Genomic DNA, 17,461 nt, shown 5'->3' on the forward strand with positions numbered 1-17,461 from the left:
ACGAATGTAATATGTGTGCTACTAAAATATAAATGAGAATTTAAGACATGCATTTTCGAATGGCAGCAGTGGTGATGAACAGTAAAAATCCCTCAGTACGAAATTCCAACATGTTACCTTTCATGTATAGTTCTCATAAACTGTTGAATGCGCACAGTAGAGATACACTATTTGGTTTACTTTGCACCGAGCTAGAGAGTGCCATTGCAGCACCGCTGACCTTATGCTACTTATTGTAGCAGACACTGACAGCGCTCTAAATGCCATTACTCAGGATCGTCCACATCTCTGCAGTTTCCATCTATCTATCACAGCTATACGGTATATGAGACTAAACGCTACACTTTACTCTAGCCTCTGCCAAGAGATGGATGTAAAACAGCTGCATTCATCAATAAAACGCAACAGATAATAACTCAGGTCATCAGACAGAATTTAAGCCCGGAGAAGTACATGGAGTGATAAATACCTATATCCCAAGTCCCTAAGTGGGTCAACTGTACCGAGAGGTACACCTCAACTCCGCTCATTTAAAAGAAGCGCCTTAAGGACAGCTATCTCTATAACTAAACGTGAAACACCTACGGCATGAAGTTGGGACATTGACCTGAAGATGTCACCAGTGAATTATTAATTTGTTATTTTGAAGTTGTCTAAACTGTCTGGACTTATTTGTTTTGTTTTGGTTTACGTCAAGATGTTTAGACTTTTCTTCATATATGTCATTACAAAAAACTGAGGTAATGCACTCTGGTGCAAGGTAAAAGATTTAATGAATTAAGGAAGTTTTGTGTTATTATGTTTTCTCAACTAAATTAACTTTCATTTATTTTATTTCAAGGTTTGCAGGACTTCTTTTTCATTCCGCCAGTTTTTGAATCTGGCCAATCAGGAATTTTCTGTAATTATTTTTCAACCAATCACACATTTCTTGTACCTTTTGAATTTGCCAATAAAAATGAGAGGGTGTGTCCGGAATTAGTCCAGAACCCTTTATAACCATCCCTTCGCGTATATAAGCTGCGGCCTTTGGGGCTACCTTGTCTTTGGATCACCGAATTTCTGAGAGTGTGTGTGTTAAGACAGGAGGCGGGGCGCCTCATTCTTCGCCAGGTAGTTCATCAGCCCAAGTAATGGTCATAAGTCATATCTCTCTGTAGCTGCCTCCGCAGACTTACACGAGGGGAAGGTTCGAATTTCTAACTATGTAACCACCCTTTTCTAAAATGTAAATTTTATTTCGACTAATGTAAAATTTCATGAAGTCTTAAACTGTAAATCGGGGATAGAGAGTGCGTTACCCTCTCGAGTTTCCCTTCAACTTGGGGTGAGCTGACTACGATTTTGTAACTTTTTCTTTCCTGTAATGCATTACATTAACCTTCATTCTAGTCACCTCAGTAGCTTGGGATTAGCCTCTGCTTCATCGGGCCGAGAGCCCAATTAGGGTTTTATATTTAATTTTCTAAGAGCGCAAGTGTACGTCTCTATTCATTTTGTGTTCGGGCCAGTAATCTAACCTGTTTTTCTATTCCACGAAGGCCCAGTAGTTTGAGTACTAGTTACCCATGTGTACTAAATTGCACAATTGTAGGTTGGGCCTAGAGAGGCCAGAAATTTGTAAGATTTTTGGTGTAATGTTGCCTTAAGTGGGCTGTAAGAAATTAGGAGCACAGTCTCCTTGGTTAAAGTGGGAGAGCAGGTAAACTCTTTTCTGTAATTTCTAATTCAATTGTAATATTGAGGGGTGCCTCTGGAAGACTGTAAATTTGTTGGAGCAAAGTGCTCTTGTTTTGGGAGACTTCTCCTTGTCTATGTTAACACTTATTGGCGATATTGTAAAGTGGAAATTAGGGGCTCGAAGCCCAAACCTGTTAAATTCTCTAATCTTGGGTTTTCCAACTCTTGTTTCAAGATTGCTATTTGTACCTGTCACTTTGTTATTTCACCAAGTGAAAGTTTGTTAAGTTTGTGATTTAAAATCAAATATAACCTATGTTATTGTTTGATATAGTAGATAGACCCATTCCCACCAGCACCTTCTTTCACCTCTTTCTGCTCCACGGAAACTCCGTAACAAACAATGGCTAAGTTAACACTTACCACTGCCCTTAAGATACTTTTGAAATCAGCAATCTTCTTAGTGGGCCTGTCTATATACCTAGAAGGCGAAATTGAATGTCGAGACTGTAGGCATTTGCAAGTCATTTCTATTTGTATGCATATCTTCTCGCGCTTCTCCACCTCTTAATGTTACAAGATAACCACCTCTACAGTACTCAGCATAGGAAGGTACGAGCTCTACATCACTTCAGAAGATACACTGAAAAGGCTGCTAACTCACTGTATGGTCGAGAAGAACACTTTTTCGGGATTTTCTTGAGGTCTATGTTACCAATGTTAGTTCTATCGATTACATTTTCTCGAGTAATAAAATTTGCTCTTATATTAGCTAATTAAGAATACAGATAGAATACTACGGAAGGCTAATCTCTGTTGTAACTTGGTGTGTTTGAAACAAGAATCACGGCCCGCACTAAACATATATTTAATGTTTTGTAAACGTGCTGTATTTAGGGTTTAACAAAGACAAAGACAAAGTCACCTCCGTACAGGCCATGAAGGCCCTTAGAGGAGTGGAAGGTAAAGGCTTTCACCATTGTTAACCGCGGCACGTGATGGGGTAGAGTGGTTAACTCTACGCCCGGCAGCCTCTGCCCCCAGGAATTAACCCGGTACTCATTTTTGGTGTAGGCTGAGTGATCCTCAGGGCCATATGCACCTCCGGAAGTGGAAATCTCGTTTCTTAAATTTTACGACTTCCTGACGGAGATTTGAACGTCCTTCCGGGCGAGCCGAGCACGCCTTTACCGCCTCGACCAGGCAACCCCTAGGGTTTAACTTCCTTTGAAAAAAGAATCGCTGTATTTTAAATTAAGAGTAACGGATGGAAAAACAGTAGGTATAGAATACATTTCATGTTCTCTTCGTCTCACCATTGTACACGAAAATTCCATCTCACATCATGGTTGTGGATTTAATCACAGTACCAAAAGACGCAGGATATCTTCCCCTAATAAAGTAGGAGGTGGAGTAGAGACCTCCAGTACGCAAAGGTCTCGAGATGGGCAATCTTAAAATACTCTTCTTGAATACAGGAAGCGTCTCACATTAGATCGACTTTGTTATAAATCCGTCCTTGCACGTTACGTACACCCGAATATGCTAATTGTCTTTCCTAGGGGATAGAATCTTTCAGAAAGTCAATCAGACATGCCACATGGCTAGAAAAGTTCGGCGGGGGTTAAAAGACACGGCTGAGACTTCAAAACACTTTCTTGGCTGCCCAATTTCCCAGACTTGAACTCAATCGAGCATCTGTAGAACAACCTCGATAATCATATTCGCTCTGTGGATCATTTGCTACGCGAGAAATATGATAGTGCCTCTTCATACTTCGTATCAGTTTTCATACACTTCAAGCCATATTCCTGGTAAAACACCGTCTATGTGTGTCTGTGCGACGTAAAACAAATTGTAAATAATAAAAGTTATAACAAATAAATATTGTACAATAGCACACGGAGACATGTAAAAAGGCTCTGCAATGAGAATTACTGTTAGTTCAGAGATTGGCTGACCGAGCTCGATAGCTGCAGTCGCTTAAGTGCGGCCAGTATCCAGTATTCGGAAGATAGTAGGTTCGAACCCCACTGTCGGCAGCCCTGAAGATGGTTTTCCGTGGTTTCCCCATTTTCACACCAGGCAAATGCTGGGGCTGTACCTTAATTAAGGCCACGGCCGCTTCCTTCCCACTCCTAGCCTTTTCCTATACCATCGTCGCCGTAAGACCTATCGTGCCGGTGCGACGTAAAAAAAAAGAGATTGGCTGCGTAATAGAATTCTTCGTCAACTATTGTGGAGTGACAAACCTTCGGTCTAACACAAGTTACAGTATATTTACGCCAGTGATACCTATCTTCACAGCGCATTTGGCACTGACAGCGGCAGCACGCATGGCCAACGTTGAAGGACGTTATGTGCTTCGGGTTGTGCAGCATTCGGTAGTCATGATAAGGATAAACAGCTTCCCATTTAGAAAATACCGTACACTAGACCTCTTAATGGGGCATTATTATTATTATTATTATTATTATTATTATTATTTCTTTTTTGATAGTTGCTTTACGTCGCACCGACACAGATAGGTCTTATGGCGACGGTGCGATAGGAAGGGCCTAGGAATTGGAAGGAAGCGGCCGTGGCCTTAATTGAGGTACAGCTCCAGCATTTGCCTGGTGTGAAAATGCGAAACCACGGAAAACCATCTTCAGGGCTGCCGACAAGGGGATTCAAACCCACTATCTCCCGGGTGCAACCGCACGGCCAACTCGCCCGGTCTCTAATAATTTGGTTAACACACAGGCTACTTACTATCGCGCTATCTTTTAAGTAGTCTATGTAGCGACAGGTAATGTGAGGAAGGTCAGAGAAAACGTATGCTTAGGACCTTAAAATTGAATACGCTGCCTAAACGGTTAGTCTTATTGAACAATGGAGCGCACCGAGTGTACCTGAAGTTTGATTTCCCAGAAAATATTTGCATTAATTTGCTTCTTCTTCTTCTTCTTCTTCTTCTTCTTCCTCTTCTGTTTATCCTCCAGGGTCGGTTTTTCCCCGGGACTCTGCGAGGGATCCCACCTCTACTGCCTCAAGGGCAGTGTCCTGGAGCTTCAGACTCTGGGTCTGGGGATACAACTGGGGAGGATGACTAGTACCTCGACCAGGCGGCCTCACCTGCTATGCTGAACAAGGGCCTTGTGGGAGGGATGGGAAGATTGGAAGGGATAGACAAGGAAGAGGGCATCCTGGCATTTGCCTGGAGGAGAAGTGGGAAACCACGGAAAACCACTTCCAGGATGGCTGAGGTGGGAATCAAACACACCTCTACTCATTTGACCTCCCGAGGCTGAGTGGACCCCGTTCCAGCTCTCGTACCACTTGTCAAATGTCGGGGCAGAGCCGGGAATCGAAGCCAGGCCTCTGGGGATGGCAGCTAATCACACTAACAACTACACCACAGAGGTGGACTTTCAATCTACTTAGTAATTATTGTTTGTTTTTTTTCACTCACTACTGATCTGCATTTGGGGCAGTCGCCCAGGTGGCAGATTCCCTATCTGTTGTTTTCCTACCAGAAGTTGAAAGTTTATTACTGCTTCTACATTCTATTTTTAGGTATACAATGACCGTTTTACAGCATCATTCAGTATTCATCCGCGTGGTAGGTAATGAACATAATGGATTTTGTGGGGGAAGTGCTAACCTTTACCCCTGGTACTATAGATGATGACGTGTAGCTCTAGTGTGAGTCATGTCTTATTGATGAATGTGTGGTCAAGGTTTCGCCGCACATCCACACTTCCAGCGGATGTACACATTACACCTCAACCCTGGAGCTGAACTCTATGTGGTATCAGTAGCGTAGCCATGATTTCAGTTTGGGGGGGGGGGTTAAGGTATTTCTTCATCCAGAATTTTATTTTGATAGGTGTCCAGACTTCCAGAGTTTAGGGGGTATAGAAGACCTAAAAAGGAAATGAGTGTCCTTGGATCCAAGTAAGAGTGGTGGATTCGTGCGGATTCCAGAAGTTAATAATAATATACGTTATAAAAAAGCTTCATAAAAGTACATTAGTTAAAACTCCTGGGGTGACTGGACTCCTTGGACGACAACCTCCCACCCCCCGGCAGCCTCTGCTATTCCCATCCCAACATAGCTGCAGATTTTTATTTATTACGAGTATAAGTGAAACGAATGCAAGAATAAATAGTTGGAGTAAAGATGCAATATTCTGGTTTAGAATAAAGACGGTAATAATAATTTCGTGTGACTATTTCTAGCCGAGTGCAATCCTTGTAAGGCATACCCTCCGATGAGGGTGGGCGGCATCTGCCATGTGTAGGTAACTGCGTGTTATTGTGGTGCATAATAGTGTTGTGTGTGGTGTGTGAGTTGCAGGAATGTTGGGGACAGTACCAAACACCCAGCCCCCGGGCTACTGGTATTAATCAATGAAGGTTAAAATTCCCGACCCGGCCGGGAATCGAACCGGGGACCGTCTGAACCGAAGGCCAGTACGCTGACCATTCAGCCAAGGAGTCGGACAATAAATACGGTAACATTATTATAATAATGGTCATGTGATAAGCTATAAAGAAGTGACATTTTATACAAATAATGCGGTGAAGAAATACACACACAACATATAGAATGTAAGGGGTATGGGTATAGATATTTTGTTAGTTGTAAAGAAAAATACACATCACAACATATGCTAGGGAGGGTTTATCGTGTCCTATTAGTTTCCCTCGCAAGCCTGGGATACATAATGTAGTAGTATTAAGTTACAGTTTTGTGACGCTAATATTCGTATGTATAATTTTTATTAACGTACCAGAAACGACAAGGAGCTGTTGCTATTTCAACACCGTTTTAAAAACCACCGACCCAAGCCGGTATTTTAGCCTGCAAACTCAGACTCAGAAGGATAGCGAATCAACCAACTGAGTCACATAAAAAGGAGGCGTTTGTGATTATAGTTATAAATAGGTGAAGTTAGCATTTTCCACAGGTTTTATGAGGAGCATTTATTAAGGCGTACGTTTTCCAACTGCCCTAAATGTACGTGACCGGACGGAAGAACTGGCTGGAAGCTAAAGAGCCTTGCAGGGATAACACTACCTTCTCTGTTTACTTTTCCTAACCAAACTCCATGTCGTAACATCCCCGAAGGGCCATCGCCTACAAAGCGACCACTGTTCAGCCCGAATGCCTGCAGATTACGAGGTGTCGTGTGGTCAGCATGACGAATCCTCTCCGCCGTTATTCTTGGCTTTCTAGACCGGGGCCGCCATCTCACCGGGCTGAGTGTACCTCGAACCAGCCCTCAGATTCAAGTAAAAATCCCAGACCTGGCCGGGAATCGAACCCGGGGCCTCCGGTGAGAGACAAGTAGGCTACCCCTCCACCGCAAGGCTGGATGTTTACTTTTAGGTCTCCTTATTTTAGAATTTGAATTAAGGCATCCTGCATTCGATTCCCGGCACTGTCAGAGATAAGAAAGGCATGGGATGGGGAAGATACAGCCTTGTTTGTGGGTGCAACAGAGTTGGCATTTAGTCTCCCGTAATCGAAATACCTACGACCTGGAAGGTAGTCACCTTCATGGGGCGCAGTACCAAAGTGGTTCCTTTTTTTCTTTCTTTCTTAATCTTCTTACCCTCCAAGGTTGGTTTTTCCCTTGGACTCAGCGAGGGATCCCACCTCTACCGCCTCAAGGGCAGTGTCCTGGAGCGTGAGACATTGGGTCGGAGGATACAACGGGGGAGAATGACCAGTACCTCTCGGTGATGGATGGGAAGATTGAAAGAGATAGGCAAGGAAGAGGGAAGGAAGCGGCTGTGGCCTTAAGTTAGGTACCATCCCGGCATTTACCTGTAGGAAAAGTGGGAAACCACGGAAAACCATTTCCAGGATGGCTGAGGTGGAAATCGAACCCACCTGTACTCAGTGTTGACCTCCCGAGGCTGAGTGGACCCCATTCCAGCCCTCGTACCACTTTTCAAATTTCGTGGAAGAACCGGGAATCGAACCCGGGCCTCCGGAGGTGGCAGCTAATAACACTAACCACTACACCACAGAGGCGGACGGTTCCTTTTTTAAGAGGTCAAATTAAATGACGATTCTACTTCCTCACAAACGAAGAACGATATTATCCATTTTACGAACAGTTTCAATAATGCAGCCGGTTAATGTTAAGAGTACAGAAGCTATTATTTCGATTGTTGGATATAATTACATGGCAATAATCAAAACCAGCAATATCTACCTATGATCCGTCACCGCACTCGGTACGACCGGCTTTCTTTTCATATCCACCGGGCGAGTTGGCCGTGCGGTTAGGGGTGCACAGCTGTGAGCTTGCATCCGGGAGATAATTGGTTCGAGCACCACTGTCGGCAGCCCTAAAGACGATTTTCCGTGGTTTCCCATTTTCACACTAGACAAATGCTGGGGCTGTACCTTAATTGAGGCGACACTCCGGAGATAAAAATCGATATTTTGGTCATTTTGGTGAAATTTTTTATGACTGAAATTAAAAGGATTGAGTTTCTTTTTTCTTGTCACGAAGTTATTCCGCTGAATTCAAACAATTTATCACTGTAATAATGCTTTGTTTGCCAATTGTAATTTTACATTTAAATCCCATTCTCTTCCCATAATATTCTACCAAATGTAACAAAATTTGTATGGTATATGTATCACAGCTATATTAAAAAAACCTGCGTATGAAATTTTCGATTGCAGAATTTTTCAAGTAGTAGGGATTTTTAAGTCCAAAAATTTTAGAACGTAAACATTACGCAACCTTTAGTACGATATATCTCCTTATATAAATTATGCACAGAAAAATCGATACGTAGTGCTTTTAAAAGAAGTATTATCTACCTAAATACGAATTTGCATTAACATGTTATTTAAATTTCATGAAGAAAATGGAATTAAAAACGTTAAAAGAAAAATTTATTTTGGAAAAACTACTAATTGTATATGAAAAAAATGTTCGTGTTATCTCTACTTTTATATAGGTGACATTCCCACGAAGTGTCATGATAATCCATGCTTTAGGTAAAAAATCGCGCCTCTGCTGGCACGTGCACTACGTCGTCTGGTATAGGCTAGAGCAAGTTTGTTACTTTCATTGATCTGTCTCTGTCTTATCCTTGGCTTTGACACTATGAAAGTGACTGAGGTATGAGCGATGCTAGTAATGCCATTCCTTGTGCAGCCAGTCCTTGCTATGAATGGTGTGAAACTGTTGCTCATAGGGTCGGTTTGTGCATGCATTTCAGTGGGCTTGGCAGACTGATATGTAATAGCAACTTCTGGCTCAGTGAGCAAAGCAACGGGAAACTACCTCACTCCTCATTTCCCTAGTACGCCTCTTCAGTGATGCCTAGGCCATCTATGACAGCTGATGGCGGAGCTGTTGAGGATCCAACCATCCTTCGGGCTGATGACTAAACAACATAGGTAAAAATATATTTTTATCTCCGAAGTGTCGCCTTAAGGCAACGGCCGCTTCCTTCCCACTCCTAGCCCTTTCCTTTCCCATCGTCGCCATAAGACCTACGGTGCGACGTAAAGCAAATTCTAAATAAAAATAAGAAATCTTTTCACAACCCCTTCCAAGAAAAGTTGTATCCACGCTACTTGCCTGAAATTATTTTGTGGGTACGCCACCGCATCCACTCACCATTTAAGGTACAAGGTAAGCCCGAAGAATAGTCGGATACTCAAAATACACCACCATAAATGATGCGGTTATGGCTCAAAAGTACTAAAGAAGTGTAAGGGACGGGATCTAGTGTTTTAAGTACAATCCGAATCAATACAACGTGACTTCCATTTAAAAAATGTTTCATGCATCGACTGCGATTCAAGCCTCGGTCGTCTTGATGAAAAAATAGAACCATTGGAACTGAGTTATCACGCCTGCTAAAAACAAAATAGTTACCCGCACTTTTGATGGTACCATTTGAGGTTCCAATCACTCCCCGGGCATTTGGCAAAATATGTAGGCCTACCTATAGAACTTAGGCACGTATCCGTGATCTGTCTTGCTACTGTTAGAATAAGAAAACTTGTTCATAACTTACCGAGGAAGCACATAGTTTGGCTATTTATGACAAAACGGTCCATCTTCAAAAAAGAGTTACTTATATGGCACAAAATGAGGAACTAACATGTAGCTCGCAATCCTGTCACAGTCTTCCCAACGCTGCAACTTAAACACAGAACATCTCTCAACCACGGTACAACCCCGGGATTCCTAGGATATTGTTGTTTCCTCGAACCGATGTGCAAAAGCTGATACGATGTAAGCTTGCAACTGTTTCTGGCCGTGGCCCCCGTTATCTCGGTGGTCACGTAACGACCCCCTACTTAGTAATCCCTTGCTAATTGCCCTTTTCGTCATCTCTTAACATTTGTCAACACGCGGTTATATTCCCAATACTGAGGCCTCTACAGGGAAATATTCCTGTGCATCAAAATCCTAAGTGGTTTCCTTTCATTCAAGCAGTACACATATGGAGAATTATGTATGGCCCTCCTTTGTCGCTACGTTAATTTAACATTTCGGCGTAAGTTTTTAAGTTGTTTATACCGTACGTAAAACAACGGCTGATCCTCGCTCTAGTTTCTGGAAATATTTGGGGGGGGGGCGGTTCCCGGGGCCCTTCCTTGGCTACGCCAGTGTGTGGTATTGTCAAGCTGGTAGGAAAGGAACAGTTAGCGTAAGCGTGGACTAGATGAGACGAGATGGTTGAAAACACCGTCTAATCTTCATCGAGCCCAACTCAGAACTTAGAATATGAAGAGTTCTCTGCATAATAATTTAGGGATTTTATCCAGGCACTATAAAGGACAATATTCGGGATATCTAAGTACGAGGCAGGCACGCTACCCATGCAGTAAATTGTAAGAATTATTACACAAGTAAAGATATCACCAAGGGAGGAATACATTACAAACTTCGAAAAGAGCTATGGACATGTAACGAGTTCCAATAACGTTTCAGTGTTTGCTTTTAACTTCTTCTTCTTCTTCTTTTTACCCTCCAGGGTCGGTTTTTCCCTCGGACTCAGCGAGGGATCCCACCACTACCGCCTCAAAGGCAGTGTCCTGGAACTTCAGACCCTGGGTCGGGGATACAACTGGGAAGAATGGCCAGTACCTAGCCCAGGCGGCCTCACCTGCTATGCTGAACAGGAGCCTTGTGGGGGGATGGGAAGAGTGGAAGGGACAGGCAAGGAAGAGGGAAGGAAGCGGCCGTGGCCTTAGGTTAGGTACCATCCCGGCATTTACCTGGAGGAGAAGTGGGAAACCACGTAAAACCACTTCCAGGATGGCTGAGGTGGGAATCGAACCCACCTCTACTCAGTTGACCTCCTGTGGCTGAGTGGACCCCGTTCCAGCCCTCGTACCACTTTTCAAATTTCGTGGCAGAGCCGGGAATTGAACCCGGGCCTCCACGGGTGGCAGCTAATCACGCTAACCACTACACCACAGAGACGGACGTTTGCTTTTAACAAGTCTGGAAAATATTAAAAATTAAGTTCCCAGAAGGCAAACATAATTTAATTTCACTGATTGTAAATGTTAAAAACACTCAATATCTTGGTCTTTCCCGTCGTGAAATTACCAGCGTATCGCCGCAGTGTGGCATCGGGCTCGTCAGTTGGATTGCCACTCCTTTCCAAGAGTGGCTAGAATACCATTGACACGCCATTTCAAGCCTCCCATGTATAACAACGGAAAAATGTTTAAGAGCATTTTCTTGATTTTAAAGCATGCCCATTAACCCATTCAAATACTATTTCGTAGTGATGGTCGTGGTGGTTACTTTAAAGGGCGAAACAGCAGGATAACCAGCCTCCAGAATAAATCCCTTAAAATTCAATAAAGTAACAATTCAAAACGTTTCTGTCCCGAAAATGGAATTATTCCTAGTTAGCGATGGGACTCATGGGTATAATTTTAAATTTCTCAGTATCTTGGCTACATTTTCTTAGTTTTATTCGTTTTATTTGGTGGTAAACTTTGGGTATTCATAGCATTATCATAATTGTGTAACATCTAAGTTTACTGATACCATCATTCAAAATGCAAATCAGTGCTTCAAGTTTCTTTACAGAAAATACCTCTGAGCTTCAGTAAAGCCCTCAGAGCGAATTCGGAAAGGTATTGCAGTACTGGCTCTTGCATTAGACAAATAAAGTGTTACATAATGCTGAATCATTTATACATAGCAAAAGTCTCAACCATTGTTCACTTAATTGCGATACTCAGTCATTACACATCCTGTCGGGCCTCATTTCATATTCCGACATATGGTTCCATAGTATTTTATGAAACGAATATCGCTTATCTGATATTAGGTAATCCAAAATATAAATTTACTTGAAAATCCAAGATTCATCTTAGAAATACCAATAAGTCAATATGTATTATTTTATGGAAATTCAACATTATTCAATTGACTTTTTTCGATTCGCTCTCTCGGACATCCTGGAATTCGTTTTCTGTTTTCTACCTCTCCAACTCCGGGAGAATGTCGAGATAGTACCTAATCTAGTCACACACAGTGTCTATTATAACGCACATAGCATCATGTAATTCTGTTTCCTAATGCTCTCACTCTCAGTTTAGAACTTTTAAAATTGCTTGTGCGTGCTCTGGACGTCTCTGCTTCTATTATACGCAATTTAGTGCCATATATAAGGACTTAGCCCCTGTGGTGTAGTGGTTAGTGTGATTAGCTGCCACCCCCGGAGGCCCGGGTTTGATTCCCGGCTCTGCCACGAAATTTTAAAAGTGGTACGAGGGCTGGAACGCGGTCCACTCGGCCTCGGGAGGTCAACTGAGTAGGGGTGGGTTTGATTCCCACCTCAGCCATCCTGGAAGTGGTTTTCCGTGGTTTCCCACTTCTCCTCCAGGGAAATTCCAGGATTGAACCTAACTTAAGACCATGGCCGCTTCCTTCCTTGTCTATCCGTTCCAATCTTCCCATCCCACCGCAAGGCACCTGTTCAGCATATCAGGTGACGCAGGTACTGGTCATCCTCCCTAGTTGTATCCCCGACCCACAGTCTGAAGCTCCAGGACACTGCCCTTGAGGCGGTAAAGGTGGGATCGCTCGCCGATCCTGGAGGGTAAACAGATAAAAGAAGAAGAAGAGATAAGGACTTAATGAAATTAGGTGTATAAACGAGGATCAGTTTGCAGGTATAACTGAACTTACACCACACAGGCAATCCTTATAGTCTAAATTTCATGAGAATATGGATATTATGCATTTTATTCAAAAGATAGATCAAGTAAAAATATAATTTACACTTACTATACCACGTATTATATTAGTGATTAAAATAGGCTTCGCGTCTTGCATTGTAACTTGTACAAAATCATGAACATCTCGTAAATGCCAATAAAAATATACAGATATTCCTTTCTGAAATGATCCTAATTTTATGCCATAGCAGGGGATAATATTTCATTCAAAAAGTACTTTTCTCTATCTGTAGAAACACAAGTTGGGTCAGTCCGGATTCACATACAGATTATGGTCGCTTCCTTTCCAATCCTAGAGACAATGATACACCCTCCAGTACAGCCAACGCAGATACACTGTTGACCAGACAGATTTCAAAATTCCAAGTTTATAGGGCTGTAGTCCATGATACTCCAGACCTCAAATGAAACAGTAACAACGTGAGAGACGTGCTGTACCACGAATAGCCCTCATAAACTTTACTAGAGTCATGAAAGTTATTTTTAGGTAGAAATCAAATATTCTTATGTTTCTTATGATTCGCTTGTTTAGGTGTAAAAATGAAACTAAATACTGAAACGCCTTGACGCATTCAACTCATTAAGAGCCTTAAATTGCCAAGGCAACTGATGTCCAGCGAGGCAACCTAAAAATATGGAAGTTCCACGTGGTCAGAGTCATGACATCCTCACATCAGATAGCTTCTCAGTTGATCCTACGAGCTGAAGTAAATCATACCCTAGTCCTCAGTCAAGGACTAAAATATTTGGACGAGCCTGGAATTGAAATCGGGTTATCTGAGTAAGAGCCAGACACAATTCTCCTAGACGTAAGCCGTAAAAATAATGAAACAAGTAAAAAATATTACCAAAAAACGAATATACATAAACATCGATATATGTACTGTGTAATAATACATGAACCATTTAGTAGCTCGATCAGCGCCCTCACACCTTAAGAATATATTTAATGACTTCTTTATTACTAATATGAAAACTGATGTGCTGGTGTTGATACGGCGGATAGCATTTCCGCAAAACAACGTAGATTTACCGCAAAACTTCATATTTTCATCATCGCAAAACTGCACATATCTTTACCCCCAAGATATTAGAAATCACTACGGCAAATATAAACTGTACAACAGCTTACCTCTAAAGCTGGCAGCGCAGCACACTACTTGCCCCGGTGAAACACTTTGACGCAAGTGCGATAAACAGTTATAACTTGAAAACAGTCCGGCTTCATGGCTAACTGGTTAACGTGCTGGCCTTTGGTCACAGGGGTCCCGGGTTCGATTCCCGGTAGGATCGGAAATTTTAACCATCATTGGTTAATTTCCCTGTCACGGGGGCTGGATGTGTGTGTTGTCTTCATCATCATTTCATCCTCATCACGACGCGCAGGTCGCCTACGGGAGTCAAATCAAATGACCTGCAACTGGCGAGCCGAACCCATTCTGGGATGTCCCGGCACTAAAAGCCATACGCCATTTCATTTTTACTTGAAAACAATATTTTCTCACCCATGGGTAATTAATACAAGTATCGAGCTCGAATAATAATAATAATAATAATAATAATAATAATAATAATAATAATCATTACTTGTATGTATGGCTATGAAGTGTTACATCCATTTATTATTATTATTATTATTACATCTTATGTACATACGATATGATCGCGCTGTTTGTGAGGTTATGTCATGAAACATGTGCTATATATAAATATTAGTATTAGTTCAGAAATTTTCCGACTTCTGATTGAGGATTGGCGTACTCAAAACGAAGTCCAATTTGGACTCTCTTTCGAAACCATACCTGTAAATTAATATTATAATTTATTCTTACCTGTACATATAAATTGTACTACATAATTGTGAAACACACTGTAACTTCCAGAATGGTAATAGGCACGAGAACGATTGAGAATATTCCATACATTATAATCTATGTATTATGCACTCTCGAGTTTTCGAGAAGGTATTGCTTGTAATGTATCTTTCTGGAAGCCTGGCCAGGATACCTATATAAAGAGACAAACTTGGCGGTGAGGTTAGTTACTGTTCAGTGAGTTGTTGGAAGAGAGTTATTGGTTGGAAGTTATTGGTTGAAGAGCCATGCTGTAGCAAGGTAACGCTTGTGACCACGTGCGGACTTGCTTTTAAGCAGTCAACTGTTTTATTTGTGTTCCGAGGTTGTAATCTCCATGTGCAGCGTTTGTTTTTTTTCAAAATGGCGGCTTGGTGATGTGAGTGTTGTGATGTGACAGCAGTGATCAAGGTTATGTGTGTGTTTAATTTGTAAATACATGTAAATAAAATAATTGTACCAACTGACAGCATCTCGTGTGCGTCTTCGTGGATATGTTAACTTGTCCTATGGTAGAACGGGAAAGGCTGGAACCGATGTGCAATTCTTTTTACGTATTCCAGTACCGGAAATTAACCACGTTCATATTTGTCTCACAATTAAGTAGCAATACGATTATTTTCACGGTTATGCCCATTTATTTATCTATGTCTTAAAGCACAGATAAGTTTCACTTTGCAATTGCTTTAACCCGCGAGTGGTTGCTAGCCGAAGTGTAAAGTGAGTGGTCGCGCGTGAGACTTTCTCTCACATTAAAATAAATATGACATTTTTCACAGTTTTGTGGGGCGTAAGGCTGAAATTTACTACTGAAATGTAACGCAAGTTCTACCTTATATATTTTAGATAAATGAAACGAAATGGCGTATGGCTTTTAGTGCCGGGAGTGTCCGAGGACATGTTCGGCTCGCCAGATGCAGGTCTTTCGATTTGACACCCGTAGGCGAACTGCGCGTCGTGATGAGGATGAAATGATGGTGAAGACGACACATACACCCAGCCCGCGCGCCAGCGAAATTAACCAATTAAGGTTAAAATTCCCGACCCTGCCGGGAATCGAACCCGGGACCCCTGTGACCAAAGGCCAGCACGCTAACCATTTAGACATGGAGCTGGACTTATTTTTAGATAAAAATTAAATGATTAGCTGTTTATTAAAGACACAAATTACTACTTAAAACAACATATGCAATGTACATAAAAATAACTTCCGTCCTGAAGTTGCAAAAAATAAAATCTCACACATGCATTATATCTAGTAATATTTACATACAAAGCAAGGTTTCTGAACACAATAACATTTCCAAAAACAAGAAATGCTTCTAATATAAATACTAACGCGTACAACAGGAGTATGTTTCCCGCTCCACTTCAAAACACCAACGGCATTGATCGCGCGATGAGAGAAACTCTCACGCAGCGCGCACGGACACATAGGAAGCTTTGTTCTGACTAGGGGAGGGGGTGCTTACCCTTCAAATGTAAATCACTCTACTCACGACAGTTATAAACTCAGCTAGAAGAGGGAACAGTCACCTAACTTTCATCACTGTGAAGTAATATCACAATAAAAAATAATGTGAGAGAAAATCTCATATAGCGACCACTCGCGAGTTAGAGCTTCCCTAAACTCGTGGAGAGAAGGATGGGGTTTGTAAAATCGTTGTTTTAAAATAATGTCGATGAAAAGACTCCGCACCATTTGTCGTTCTGATTTCTTCTGTAGGTTTACTGCCCCCCCCCCCTTTTTTTTTTTTTTTTTTTTTGCTATTTGCTTTACGTCGCACCGACGCAGATAGGTCTTATGGCGACGATAGGCCCATAAATTAGGAGGAAATTTAGCATCTTCACTTACATAGTTTTCAAGTACATAGTTTTCTTTAAAACTGATTGTGATTGCGAGAAATACTATGCAACTCTATGAACGCATCCTCGACTGTGCTTGGAGGTAGAAATCTTAAACCGAAAACATATTTCAGAAGTTTTCCGACTTCTGAATGAGGATTGGCGTACTCAAAACGAAGTCCAATTTGGACTATCTTTCGATACCATGCCTGACCTAAGTGAAAACTGCAGCCTTTAATGTTAACCCTTGGAAACACCTTCTGTGTCGCCATATGAACTGCAACTTCAAAATCTAGGATTAATGTTTCAGGGTTAACATTTTTAGTGCACAAACTACGAATACCATTCCACATACATTCGTACACTGATACACATTTTGAAAACATTAAGCAAAAAGCAACTTGGACATACTCCAAGGTAGTGTACGTTTGTATCGTGTAAAGCTGATGAAACTTTTTTGGTGAAACGTTTCTTTTTCTTTTTTTGCTAGTTGCTTTACGTCGCACCGACACAGATGTCTTATGGCGACGATGGGATAGGAAAGGCCCAGGAATAGGAAGGAAGCGGCCGTGGCCTTAATTAAGGTACAGTCTGGTGTGAAAATGGGAAACCACGGAAAACCATCTTCAGGACTGTCGACAGTGAGGTTCGAACCCACTATCTCCCGGATGCGAGCTCACAGCTGTGCGCTCCTAACCGCACGGCCAACTAGCCCTGTTTTGGTGATACGTAAAATGTCCCGTTCGCTAATACAGTACGCATGTCACTACACAGCAATTGCAGATTTTGTTTACAAGTGTTATTAGCCTGTATTGTTTTCCAGGTCTACGGAGCAGAACCTTCC

At 42.0% G+C, this 17,461-nt stretch overlaps 1 protein-coding gene across 1 annotated transcript in view; it reads right to left on the minus strand.

Moving 5' to 3' along the window:
* LOC136863055 (MAM and LDL-receptor class A domain-containing protein 1) overlaps positions 1-14,094 on the minus strand; it is a 198,323-nt gene extending 184,229 nt beyond the window's left edge. Inside the window, exon 1 of the mRNA XM_067139383.2 lies at positions 14,052-14,094. The gene's annotated coding sequence lies outside the window, so the exon portion shown is untranslated. The remainder of the gene's footprint in view (positions 1-14,051) is intronic.
* Positions 14,095-17,461: the final 3,367 nt, after the last annotated feature.

The sequence above is a fragment of the Anabrus simplex genome, chromosome 2 (assembly GCF_040414725.1).
Source record: "Anabrus simplex isolate iqAnaSimp1 chromosome 2, ASM4041472v1, whole genome shotgun sequence".
NCBI classification, from domain to species: Eukaryota; Metazoa; Arthropoda; class Insecta; order Orthoptera; family Tettigoniidae; genus Anabrus; species Anabrus simplex.